Below are 12,163 nucleotides of genomic sequence, written 5' to 3' on the forward strand. Positions count from 1 at the left end.
TCATCCTTGGTTATTCCAGGGGTGCCCCTACCTGTCCTCATGACTCGTCCCGTCTTATCCAAACTTATTCTGACTTGCTAGACGGCGACATGAGATGGGAATTGGTGCACACATTACCCCTGAGGTAAGATGGACTAAATCTGCCTGGCCAACCAGTCTCTCCCGCTCTCCACATATAGTTAGGTTTTATTTTTGTCTGAATTAGTCTTTGTAAGTAATCGATTCACCAGCTTCTGTACAGATCTGTCAACAGGAGTCTGGTTAAAGTCAACGTCAGTAAATCTATTACTATGAATGATTCTAAAAAATAGTTTTCTTGAAAGCTGCCTGGTAATCCTAGTCCTAAGTAAATAGGGAGAACCATACCTGGCACATAACTTTTGAAATAATTTCCGATTTCGTGAGAATACCATTCTCACACTGAATGTAAGATAATCGAGTTAAAGTCATTGAAGCATAATTTTTCTAGTAAACTGAATGGACTATTATATTTGTGGAAAACATAATATTATATGACTAGTTAAATGACTGTGATAAAGGTATATATAATTTTATATTTGGTACAGAATACTTCATGGGATGTGACGTAGACGGAAGGGTTTGTATCGATTTTGAAAGGGGGTGGGTAGTGTAGGTAAAGCCATGATTTACACTAACAGATAAATCATGACTAACACAAAAACACATCACACCTTTCAAACAACCTTCGCAAACAAGTGTGTCTGATTCTTCACCATTTGCCCTTTCCATAGGGTTGCTAAGATTTTCTTCGGGGACCTCAAAGGTAAAGGTGCAAAAGTTCATTCTGTAGGAGATGATTTAACACCATACCTCTTCCAGCTTCTCACTCAAGTACCGGTAAGGTAGAGGTCCTGGGGAAGGGGGTGGGTGGGAAGTGTCTCCTGGCTTTGGGGCTGTCTTCTTTCTCTTCTTCGATCTTTGCAACCACATCTATTTTTTTCCTTTTTTAGTTCTCGTTCGTGGACCTATCTATTTCTCACTCTTTCCATATTCATCTACTTCTATCGCAGAATTCCTTCCTGGTTTCCGTAGTTTCCAATAACCTACAACTTATCTTCAGATAAGCAGGCTGAAGAATCAGGCTGCACAAACACGCATCAGCATACACACTAAGATACACGGGTATGCAAACAATGAAACTACTGACTAGAAACCTGTCAAAAGGTGAGAACCGTCAAGTGTTGGAGGGGGAAGGTTTATGTACATCGGGAAATATGCACACATTGTTGTTTACTGTGACAGTTCTACATCGCACGTATATATAGGAAAATGTACATATACATAAAAGAACTAAGATGATTCAGTATCACATTTATATGTACATATAAAAAAACTAGAAGGATTCCACATCGAGTATATAAGGAGGAGGTGTGAGTAAGGAAAGAGAGCATAAACCTGAGAAGAATCAATTGTGATAATTATTAAGGAATGTCAAGTATAAGCATAGGTAGACATAGTATCTGTTAAGAGTAAAGAAGTCGAAAAGTAGATGACTCCAGGGACTAAATGAAGTATTAAGAAGTGAGAGTGAAGAGTGAAATAGATTTTTATTTTTACTAGGAAATATTTAATTATAGTATACATAAAGATATATACTAGGGCAATGAACCACGAGGCCTACTCACAAAGGATAAGGGGGGCATTTGCTAAGGATATAGGGCAGCCGTACCTACTTAGAGATAGGATGACCTGTGGCCTGAAGACTAGCGATTTGTTATAAAGGGGTGTCCCTACTGGAACGTAAGGAGGAAATGCACTCATAGGATCAACCCACATGCAAGGTATAGGTACTGATCCTAGGGGAAAAGGACAGTATTCATGACAGAAGTCACACATTATATAGGAATTATTCTGGTAAGTTTGAATTCTGTATACCACTAGCATTATTATGTGTCATGAGTGTCGGAAAGAACACTTTCATTTGCCCAGAGTTCCTCCAGACTACAAATTACTGTGAATAATGAAACTAGTATGACCTAAGGAAAAAATAATACAAAGAATTAGAATAAAGGATGAAATAATCAAGTGTATATAACACCTGGAGTTTACGATTGAAAATCAGAAATGTTGTCCGCACGATTCTTAGATATAAAAGAACTGACTCCAAAATTAGGTGAAATGCTCAAGTAGTTATTATCAAAGTTGAATGAAAAAAGAAGAGTTAAACATTAAATAAAAGGATAATGCATGGATAATAAAAAAATGTGGAATGTATACTAATGTGCATAATGAGTATGTATAGGTAATGAGTATGTATAGGTAGTGATTCAAGAATTACTGCGCAAATTCTAGAATCAGTTGCCCTTCTACCGTCTCGAGCACATGATATTTTTAAAAATAAGTGAGAGAGAACGTACATACTGTGCGACACATGTTTGTGTGTGCAGGCTCGTACGGAGTCATGAGCACAACGGAGACCCGACAGTTGAACAGCATTGACAAGTGCTTGCCGCTCATGCCATGGAAGTTGTATTGGAAGAACAAGGACTGTTTATGTATCTTATAGTGTTTTATATCGTTGAGAAAAAAGATGAACAGTTGAAACATTGTTAAATGTACTTCACATATTGGACTCACTAGGGGCAAGACGGGATTCATAAATTATGTAGTTGTTAAACATACTTTATTGCAGATGTATTTTATCAAGTCTAATGCAAGATGAATCGGTTGATTTGTATACATTCAAATACTGATGTGAGAAATGGTGAATATATTATTTGTAGAAGTTGAAATATACCAAGACTGAACTAAAAGTATTCTACGAGTACTAAATTATTTCAAAAGTAGAGAGACAGATCTTATAAATTCCTGTTAACCAGCAGTACCCCCCCCCCCCCCCCCCCCATGAACCATGGACCTTGCCGTTTGTGGGGAGGCTTGCGTGCCTCAGCGATACAGATGGCCGTACCATAGGTGCAACCACAACGGAGGGGTATCTGTTGAGAGGCCAGACAAACATGTGGTTCCTGAAGAGGGGCAGCAGCCTTTTCAGTAGTTGCAGGGGCAACAGTCTGGATAATTGACTGATCTGGCCTTGTAACATTAACCAAAACGGCCTTGCTGTGCTGGTACTGCGAACGGCTGAAAGCAAGGGGAAACTACAGCCGTAATTTTTCCCGAGGACATGCAGCTTTACTGTATGAATAAATGATGATGGCGTCCTCTTGGGTAAAATATTCCGGAGGTAAAATAGTCCCCCATTCGGATCTCCGGGCGGGGACTACTCAAGAGGACGTCTTTATCAGGAGAAAGAAAATTGGCATTCTACGGATCGGAGCGTGGAATGTCAGATCCCTTAATCGGGCAGGTAGGTTAGAAAATTTAAAAACGGAAATGGATAGGTTAAAGTTAGATATAGTGGGAATTAGTGAAGTTTGGTGGAAGGAGGAACAAGACTTTTGGTCAGGTGATTACAGGGTTATAAATACAAAATCAAATAGGGGTAATGCAGGAGTAGGTTTAATAATGAATAAAAAAATAGGAGTGCGGGTTAGCTACTACAAACAGCATAGTGAACACATTATTGTGGCCAAGATAGACACAAAGCCCATGCCTACTACAGTAGTACAAGTTTATATGCCAACTAGCTCTGCAGATGATGAAGAAATTGATGAAATGTATGACGAGATAAAAGAAATTATTCAGGTAGTGAAGGGAGACGAAAATTTAATAGTCATGGGTGACTAGAATTCATCAGTAGGAAAAGGGAGAGAAGGAAACATAGTAGGTGAATATGGATTGGGGGGAAGAAATGAAAGAGGAAGCCGCCTTGTAGAATTTTGCACAGAGCATAACTTAATCATAGCTAACACTTGGTTCAAGAATCATGAAAGAAGGTTGTATTCCTGGAAGAATCCTGGAGATACTAAAAGGTATCAGATAGATTACGTAATGGTAAGACAGAGACTTAGGAACCAGGTTTTAAATTGTAAGACATTTCCAGGGGCAGATGTGGATTCTGACCACAATCTATTGGTTATGAACTGCAGATTGAAACTGAAGAAACTGCAAAGAGGCGGGAATTTAAGGAGATGAGACCTGGATAAACTGAAAGAACCAGAGGTTGCAGAGAGTTTCAGGGAGAGCATAAGGGAACAATTGACAGGAATGGGGGAAAGAAACACAATAGAAGAAGAATGGGTAGCTTTGAGGGATGAAGTAGTGAAGGCAGCAGAGGATCAAGTAGGTAAAAAGACGAGGGCTAATAGAAATCCTTGGGTAACAGAAGAAATATTGAATTTAATTGACGAAAGGAGAAAATATAAAAATGCAGTAAATGAAGCAGGCAAAAAGGAATACAAACGTCTCAAAAATGAGATCGACAGGAAGTGCAAAATGGGTAAGCAGGGATGGCTAGAGGACAAATGTAAGGATGTAGAGGCTTGTCTCACTAGGGGTAAGATAGATACTGCCTACAGGAAAATTAAAGAGACCTTTGGAGAGAAGAGAACCACTTGTATGAATATCAAGAGCTCAGATGGCAACCCAGTTCTAAGCAAAGAAGGGAAGGCAGAAAGGTGGAAGGAGTATATAGAGGGTTTATACAAGGGCGATGTACTTGAGGACAATATTACGGAAATGGAAGAGGATGTAGATGAAGAAGAAATGGGAGATAAGACACTGCGTGAAGAGTTAGACAGAGCACAGAAAGACCTGAGTCGAAACAAGGCCCCGGGAGTAGACAACATTCCATTAGAACTACTGATGGCCTTGGGAGAGCCAGTCATGACAAAACTCTACCATCTGGTGAGCAAGATGTATGAGACAGGCGAAATACCCACAGACTTCAAGAAGAATATAATAATTCCAATCCCAAAGAAAGCAGGTGTTGACAGATGTGAAAATTACCGAACTATCAGTTTAATAAGTCACAGCTGCAAAATACTAACGCGAATTCTTTACAGACGAATGGAAAAACTGGTAGAAGCCGACCTCGGGGAAGATCAGTTTGGATTCCGTAGAAATGTTGGAACACGTGAGGCAATACTAACCTTACGACTTATCTTAGAAGAAAGATTAAGAAAAGGCAAACCTACGTTTCTAGCATTTGTAGACTTAGAGAAAGCTTTTGACAATGTTAACTGGAATACTCTCTTTCAAATTCTGAAGGTGACAGGGGTAAAACACAGGGAGCGAAAGGCTATTTACAATTTGTACAGAAACCAGATGGCAGTTATAAGAGTCGAGGGGCATGAAAGGGAAGCAGTGGTTGGGAAAGGAGTGAGACAGGGTTGTAGCCTCTCCCCGATGTTATTCAATCTGTATATTGAGCAAGCAGTAAAGGAAACAAAAGAAAAATTCGGAGTAGGTATTAAAATTCATGGAGAAGAAGTAAAAACTTTGAGGTTCGCCGATGACATTGTAATTCTGTCAGAGACAGCAAAGGACTTGGAAGAGCAGTTGAACGGAATGGACAGTGTCTTGAAAGGAGGATATAAGATGAACATCAACAAAAGCAAAACGAGGATAATGGAATGTAGTCAAATTAAATCGGGTGATGCTGAGGGGATTAGATTAGGAAATGAGACACTTCAAGTAGTAAAGGAGTTTTGCTATTTAGGGAGTAAAATAACTGATGATGGTCGAAGTAGAGAGGATATAAAATGTAGACTGGCAATGGCAAGGAAATCGTTTCTGAAGAAGAGAAATTTGTTAACATCGAGTATAGATTTAAGTGTCAGGAAGTCGTTTCTGAAAGTATTTGTATGGAGTGTAGCCATGTATGGAAGTGAAACATGGACGATAACCAGTTTGGACAAGAAGAGAATAGAAGCTTTCGAAATGTGGTGCTACAGAAGAATGCTGAAGATAAGGTGGGTAGATCACATAACTAATGAGGAGGTATTGAATAGGATTGGGGAGAAGAGAAGTTTGTGGCACAACTTGACTAGAAGAAGGGATCGGTTGGTAGGACATGTTTTGAGGCATCAAGGGATCACAAATTTAGCATTGGAGGGCAGCGTGGAGGGTAAAAATCGTAGAGGGAGACCAAGAGATGAATACACTAAGCAGATTCAGAAGGATGTAGGTTGCAGTAGGTACTGGGAGATGAAGAAGCTTGCACAGGATAGAGTAGCATGGAGAGCTGCATCAAACCAGTCTCAGGACTGAAGACCACAACAACAACAACAACAACCAGCAGTATTCTTCAGAGAAGTAGTTTTTGGAGATCGACTTAGCCGTAATTCAAGAGAACAAGATCAACTGTACATACCAAGTGAGTCAACCTATGGGAGAGAGGTGTTAGTTTTGCAATCCAACTTCACATCACTTCTTATTGTCAACATCGCTAGAGTAGAAGGAAACAAGATGACTTAGGCAAAATTTCTAGTTGGTGTGATAAATGGCAGCTTGCTCTAAATGTAGAAAAATGTAAGTTAACGCAGATGAGTAGGAAAAATAATCCCAAAATGTTCAGATACAGCTTTAGTGCATTGCAAAGTGATATGAAAAGGAACAAACATGTAAGGATGGTAATAGGGGAGACGAATTGTTGATTCTAATTTATTGGGTGACTTTTAGGGGAGCATAACTTATCTATAAAGGAGACCATGTGTTGAACACTAGTGTGACCCATTCATGAATACTGCTTGAGCGTTTGGGATCCCCACCAGGTTGTATTTAAGAAAGACATCAAAGCAATTCAGAGTTATGCTGCTAGATTTGTTATTGGTAGGTTCAATAAACACTTGAGTATTAAGGAGATGTTTCTTGAACTCATGTGGGAAACCCTGAAGGGAAGATGATGTTCTTTTCATGAAACACAATAGAGTAAGTTTAGAGAACCGGCACTTGAAGGTGCCTGCAGAACGATTCTACTGGTGCCAACATACATTTCGCATAAGGACCACGAAGATAATATAAAAGAAATTAGAGGCCATAAGAAGGCATATAGACAGTCGTTTTTCCCTTGCTCTATTCAGGGGTGAAACATGAAAGGAAATGATCAGAAGCAGCAAAAGGTACCCTCTGCTGTGCACAGTATAGTGGCCTGTGGAAAATGTATTAGAACCAGATGTACATGCCTCATAAAGCACTGTACTATTGCAACCAGGATTCAGGTTGATAAAAGCTTTGCTTTCAAACTTCAGCAATGCAAGATAAAACTTACAAGACCAAGTTAGAAAGTAGGACTGGAAATCAATTACAATAAAATTAAAATAACATGCAGTCAACATATCAAAAAGAAAATAGTACAAATTAATGTGGAAGCCACAGAACTAGGTAATGAGTATTTATGGCAGTTGAAGAAAACAACTAGATATGCAAAGAAAGAAATAATAATAATTGTAAAAACGACCTCAAAAACATTCGGTAAATTAAAAAGGGTTTTCAAAACCAAACTTTTGATGTACTTATAGGGATATCGTGTCTGTTTTTTCGGACATGTCCGAAAGAACAGACACCATTGATGACCTGCAGTTGTCTAGACCAAAGTAGAATTATATTAATACCTTCAGCTGCTAATGGGCGTGTTGATATATATCAACAGGGACAGGTGAAAATGCGTGCCCTGACCGGGACTCGAACCCGGGATCTTCTGCTTATATGGCAGACGCTTTATCCATCTGAGCCACCGAGGGCACAGAAGATAGTGTGACTGCAGGGACTATTTCATGCATGCCTCCCACGAGACCCACATTATCACCTTGTATGTCCACACTACAATCGTAGTGTCCCACGCCAACACACTCATTACTCGTGGAAGACGTTCTTACCAGACAGTCCTTTCAGTCATGTTATCTTCTGTGCCCTCGGTGGCTCAGATGGATAAATCGTCTGCCATGTAAGTAGGAGATCCCGGGTTCGAGTCCCGGTCAGGGCACACATTTTCACCTGTCCCTGTTGATATATATCAACGCTCGTAAGCAGCTGAAGGTATTAATATAATTCTAGACAGCTGCAGGTCATCAATAGTGTCTGTTCTTTCAGACATGTCCAAACAAACAGACATCATATCCCTGTAAGAATATAGTTCTGGCAACACCGTCCATGACCTTCTTCTTCTGTGCGGATGCACACATATTCCCTGAACCCTTATGGGGCTTGATAAGAATGTCCTCCATGAGTAATGAGTGTGTTGGGGTGGGAGACTACGAATGTAGTGTGTGGACATACAAAGTGAGAATGTGGGTCTCATGGGAGGCGTGCACGAGATAGCCCCTGCAGTCGTGCTATCCTCTGTGGCCTAGGCGGCTCAGATGGATAGAGTGTCTGCCATGTAAGAAGGAGATCCCGGGTTCGAGTCCCGGTCGGGGCACACATTTTCACCTGTCCTCATTGATATATATCAACGCCCGTTAGCAGCTGAAGGTATTAATATATTTCTACAAACTTTTGATGTGTCTGCAATGGAAACTTTACAATTAGTGTGTAATCTGAGCTCTGAATTATGCAGTGAGATATAGCCTTTTAATATGAAAAACATTAAAAATTATCCAGCTAATAGAGCTTACTTGTGGGACTTGCTAAGAGAGACAGAAAACAAACAAACTGATAAGGGAAAAGAGTAGAGTGGGAGAGGTAATTGTAACAGTAATGGAAATGAAATAGAGACATGCAGGTCATTGAAGTATGTGAGTGGGTGGTAAATGAACCAATGAAGTTCTTTTCAGAATTCCAAGAGGCAAGAAAAAAAAAAACAAAAATGGTAAATCTGGGATCTAACAACAACAATATGAATAGAGTGGATTGGCATTTAATAGTAGCCTAAGCTTTCAGATGTAGTAAACACACACACACACACACACACACACACACACACACAGATATATGTATTCATACACATACAACTCGTACACACTTACCTATTGTCATCTCCAGGCACTAAGCCCCAACTCTTAGCGTCTGGAGGCAGTAATTGCCACATGCGTGAGAGTTGTGTGTGTGTGTGTGTGTGTGTGTGTGTGTGTGTGTGTGTGTGTGTGTGTGTGTGTGTGCGCGCGCGCGCGCGCGCACATGCTTGCTTTTCTACATCTGAGAAAGAAGCTGTCCGGTAAGTTAGTCTACTTTTAAATAAGCCTCTCTGCTGCTCAGCACCTCCTCTACATGGTGCATAGCAGTCTATCCTATTTCATATTGCTAAAGAGATTAGAAAAGACAGAGATGATAACCTAGAGGAAAGTGAGTAGATTACAGAAAACACGCAAGATCACGGTGCATATACCTAGAATGTAATTCACTGAAAAATCGAGGTGTGAAATTGCTGTAACTGGTGGTGATTTTATGCTCAGACAAGAGGTCATATGTTGGCTAACCAGCTAACCTGTAGTTTAGTACATGTATACAAAAATGTGGCACGAATTTCACGATTTTGTGAAATATTTCACTTGCTTCTTAAATTATTAAGAGTTGTCAGTCTGCCTGGTTCAAGTAAGTTTTTAGTACAAGATAAGCTGGCCACTATTTCCTGTTACTTTAGCATAACTCTGTTAATCTTGGTTGCAAGTTTGAGTTTGACTGTTTGTATACAGGGTGGACACAGAGGAATTGTCAGTGTTCAGTAATATGAGAGGAACAATCATTTCAGGCTAAAAATTCCAGCAAGCATGGGCTCTAAAATGCATGTCTTAAAAGGTACAAGCCTTTCTTCATCTTCAATACTGTGAAACTAACTTCTTCTACTGCAAGCTCTTAGCTTTCCAGACTGTGGAAGGTGGTAGCATGGACCAAAATAAGAAAAAAACTATCTAGTAAACAAGAGCATCTGTTCAGTTGAAGAAATGTGTTTCACAGTGTTCAAAGCTCTTAAGATATTCATTTTAGAGCCCATTTGTACTAGACCTTTTTGCTTCAAATTATTGTCCCTGTCATATCTCTGAATATTGACAATTCCTTCTAGGACAACCTGTATGTTGTACTTTTTCCAGTTTTACATATCTTAAACACATATACATTGAATACTGTTTTAGCCAGGGGATGTATAATCTTGCACTAGAGCATCTCTAGGACATACAAAAACAAGAATTCCTCTGAAATATCTTATTTATTTTGTACATTTTCTGTTTACTCTCCATTATTTGGTTTACTTCCAAAATTATTATATTTACCTTACCAGACTGTTATGATGGCATGAGGAATAAATTGCAGTTTAGGAGTAACAATTGCTATCTGTTTTAGTATAGCTCATATTTTGCATTGTATTTTTCCACTTACACTGGGGACAGTGGTTTTCTCAGTACAGTAAAAGCAGTCTTTTATGTGGAGATTTAAATATACTTCTAATTCAGGATGAGGTAATCTGCAGCAAGTTGTCTAAATTTTACACAGGATTCTTCTGTTTACGTGGACCTCTGAAAATGTTCCTAAAAAGATTCATGATGATCTAACTTCAGTTGACCCAGATAATGTGAAATTTATGTATATTCCAGTATATACAGGGTCCGGCATAAAAAACTCCCCGATTACAAAGTAACGTGCAGCGGACAGTAGAAGGAGCAGAGTGGTGGGGGGCGCGTCGTTAAGTAGCTGCCTACGTGCCGTTTTCAGTGTACGCCATGGCGTGGTCTGGTGAACATCGTGCCTTCGTAGTGGAAGATTTTATTCAAAATGGCGAATCGCCTATTAATACTCAACGTGCTTTTCGCGTTCGCTTTGCGCTCGGACGACGGGACCCTGTTCCCGATAAGAAAACAATTTATTCTTGGGTTGCTAACTTTCGTAAGACAGGTTCCGCATTAAAAAGGAAACCACCTGGACGACCACGGACTGCAACAGGCCCCGGAAATGTTGATGCAGTTAGAGCTTCAGTTCAACAATCCCCTCGACGATCCGCTAAAAAGCATGCGGCAGCATTACGGATATCTGATCGAAGTGTGAGAAGAATCTTGCATCGAGATCTTAAAATGCATCCTTACAAAATTGTAACTACGCAGGAACTGAGTGAACGAGACTGTGGTGTCCGTGTAAGTTTGTGCCAAGACCTTCTTCGGAACATTCGTCCCAACGATATTGTGATTTTTTCTGATGAAGCACACTTTCACCTTGCCGGAACAGTGAACAGCCAAAATTGCAGGTACTGGTGTGAACACAATCCCCAAGAACTTCATCAACGACCACTTCATAGCCCTAAAGTAACAGTATGGTGTGCTGTTTACAATTCCGGAGTGATCGGTCCTTACTTTTTCGAAGAAAATGACAGGAATTTAACCGTCAACAGTGAACGCTATTGTGCCATGCTCTGCGACTTTCTCCAACCGCAACTAAGGGAGCTTTTTGGTGAAATAGAGAACGTGTGGTTCCAGCAAGATGGTGCTACTGCCCACACAGCGCGGCAGTCACTGGCATTGGTGAAGGAAATGTTTCCTGGACATGTGATCTCGTTGCGTGGAGACATTGGCTGGCCCCCACGATCGCCGGACTTAACGCCCTGTGATTTCTTTCTTTGGGGCTATTTAAAAGCAAAAGTTTATGAACAACGTCCACAATCTTTACGAGCCCTGAAAGAAGCAATTACACAAGAGGTTGAAGCTATTCCACCTGAAATGACTCAAAGAGTAATGAATAACTTCAGGGAAAGACTCAAACAGTGTGTCGACAGTGCAGGAAGCCATTTAAGGGATGTTTTATTTAAAAAGTAAGACCATAAGAGTATTTTATAAAATGGCATAATATGTACTTTTATTTAGTATAAATAAAATTGGTCTACCTTATTTGGTTTTGTTTTTATTAGCTTTCCTTAAAGGGGAGGTTTTTCTGCCGGACCTTGTACATTAGATAACTTTTTTTATTCTGAAATTATGGTTTTGTTCTGCGATGAAACATAGAGCTGTAACTCTTGAATATTGATCTCAACCCTTCATGTCGCTGCATGACGAAGCTGGTGGATCCTTCTCCCCCATAAATAACCCTTTTTTTTCTTCAAGTTTACTCTCATTTGCAATAAGTTTCTTTATTGACATGTAGTTAGGCTTACCAAATTTGTTTGGGCCCAACTGTGGACATGTTATCATATTTATTGTGTCCAATCCAGGACATATTTCGAACTTCCTTAAAATCTAACCAGTTCACAGAAACATTAAACTTTAATTATGCAGTGGAATTTTTAAGCAGATAGCACTTTTTTCAGAAATGGTTTGTTTGTTTTAATTACATCACAAAATCACAACAAAGAAGTTCTGAATTAACTTTAACATTTAGCAGA

General features: G+C 39.8%; 1 protein-coding gene and 1 non-coding gene across 2 annotated transcripts in view; both read right to left on the reverse strand.

The window, feature by feature from the left end:
- Positions 1-12,163, reverse strand: part of LOC124804959 (histone deacetylase 11) — an 84,674-nt gene that overhangs the window by 7,771 nt on the left and 64,740 nt on the right. The gene's annotated exons all lie outside the window — the stretch shown is intronic.
- On the reverse strand, positions 7,531-7,605 carry Trnai-uau. Its single transcript has one exon. It is a non-coding gene; the product is annotated as a tRNA-Ile (tRNA).

Source organism: Schistocerca piceifrons, chromosome 7 (genome assembly GCF_021461385.2).
Source record: "Schistocerca piceifrons isolate TAMUIC-IGC-003096 chromosome 7, iqSchPice1.1, whole genome shotgun sequence".
NCBI classification, from domain to species: domain Eukaryota; kingdom Metazoa; phylum Arthropoda; class Insecta; order Orthoptera; family Acrididae; genus Schistocerca; species Schistocerca piceifrons.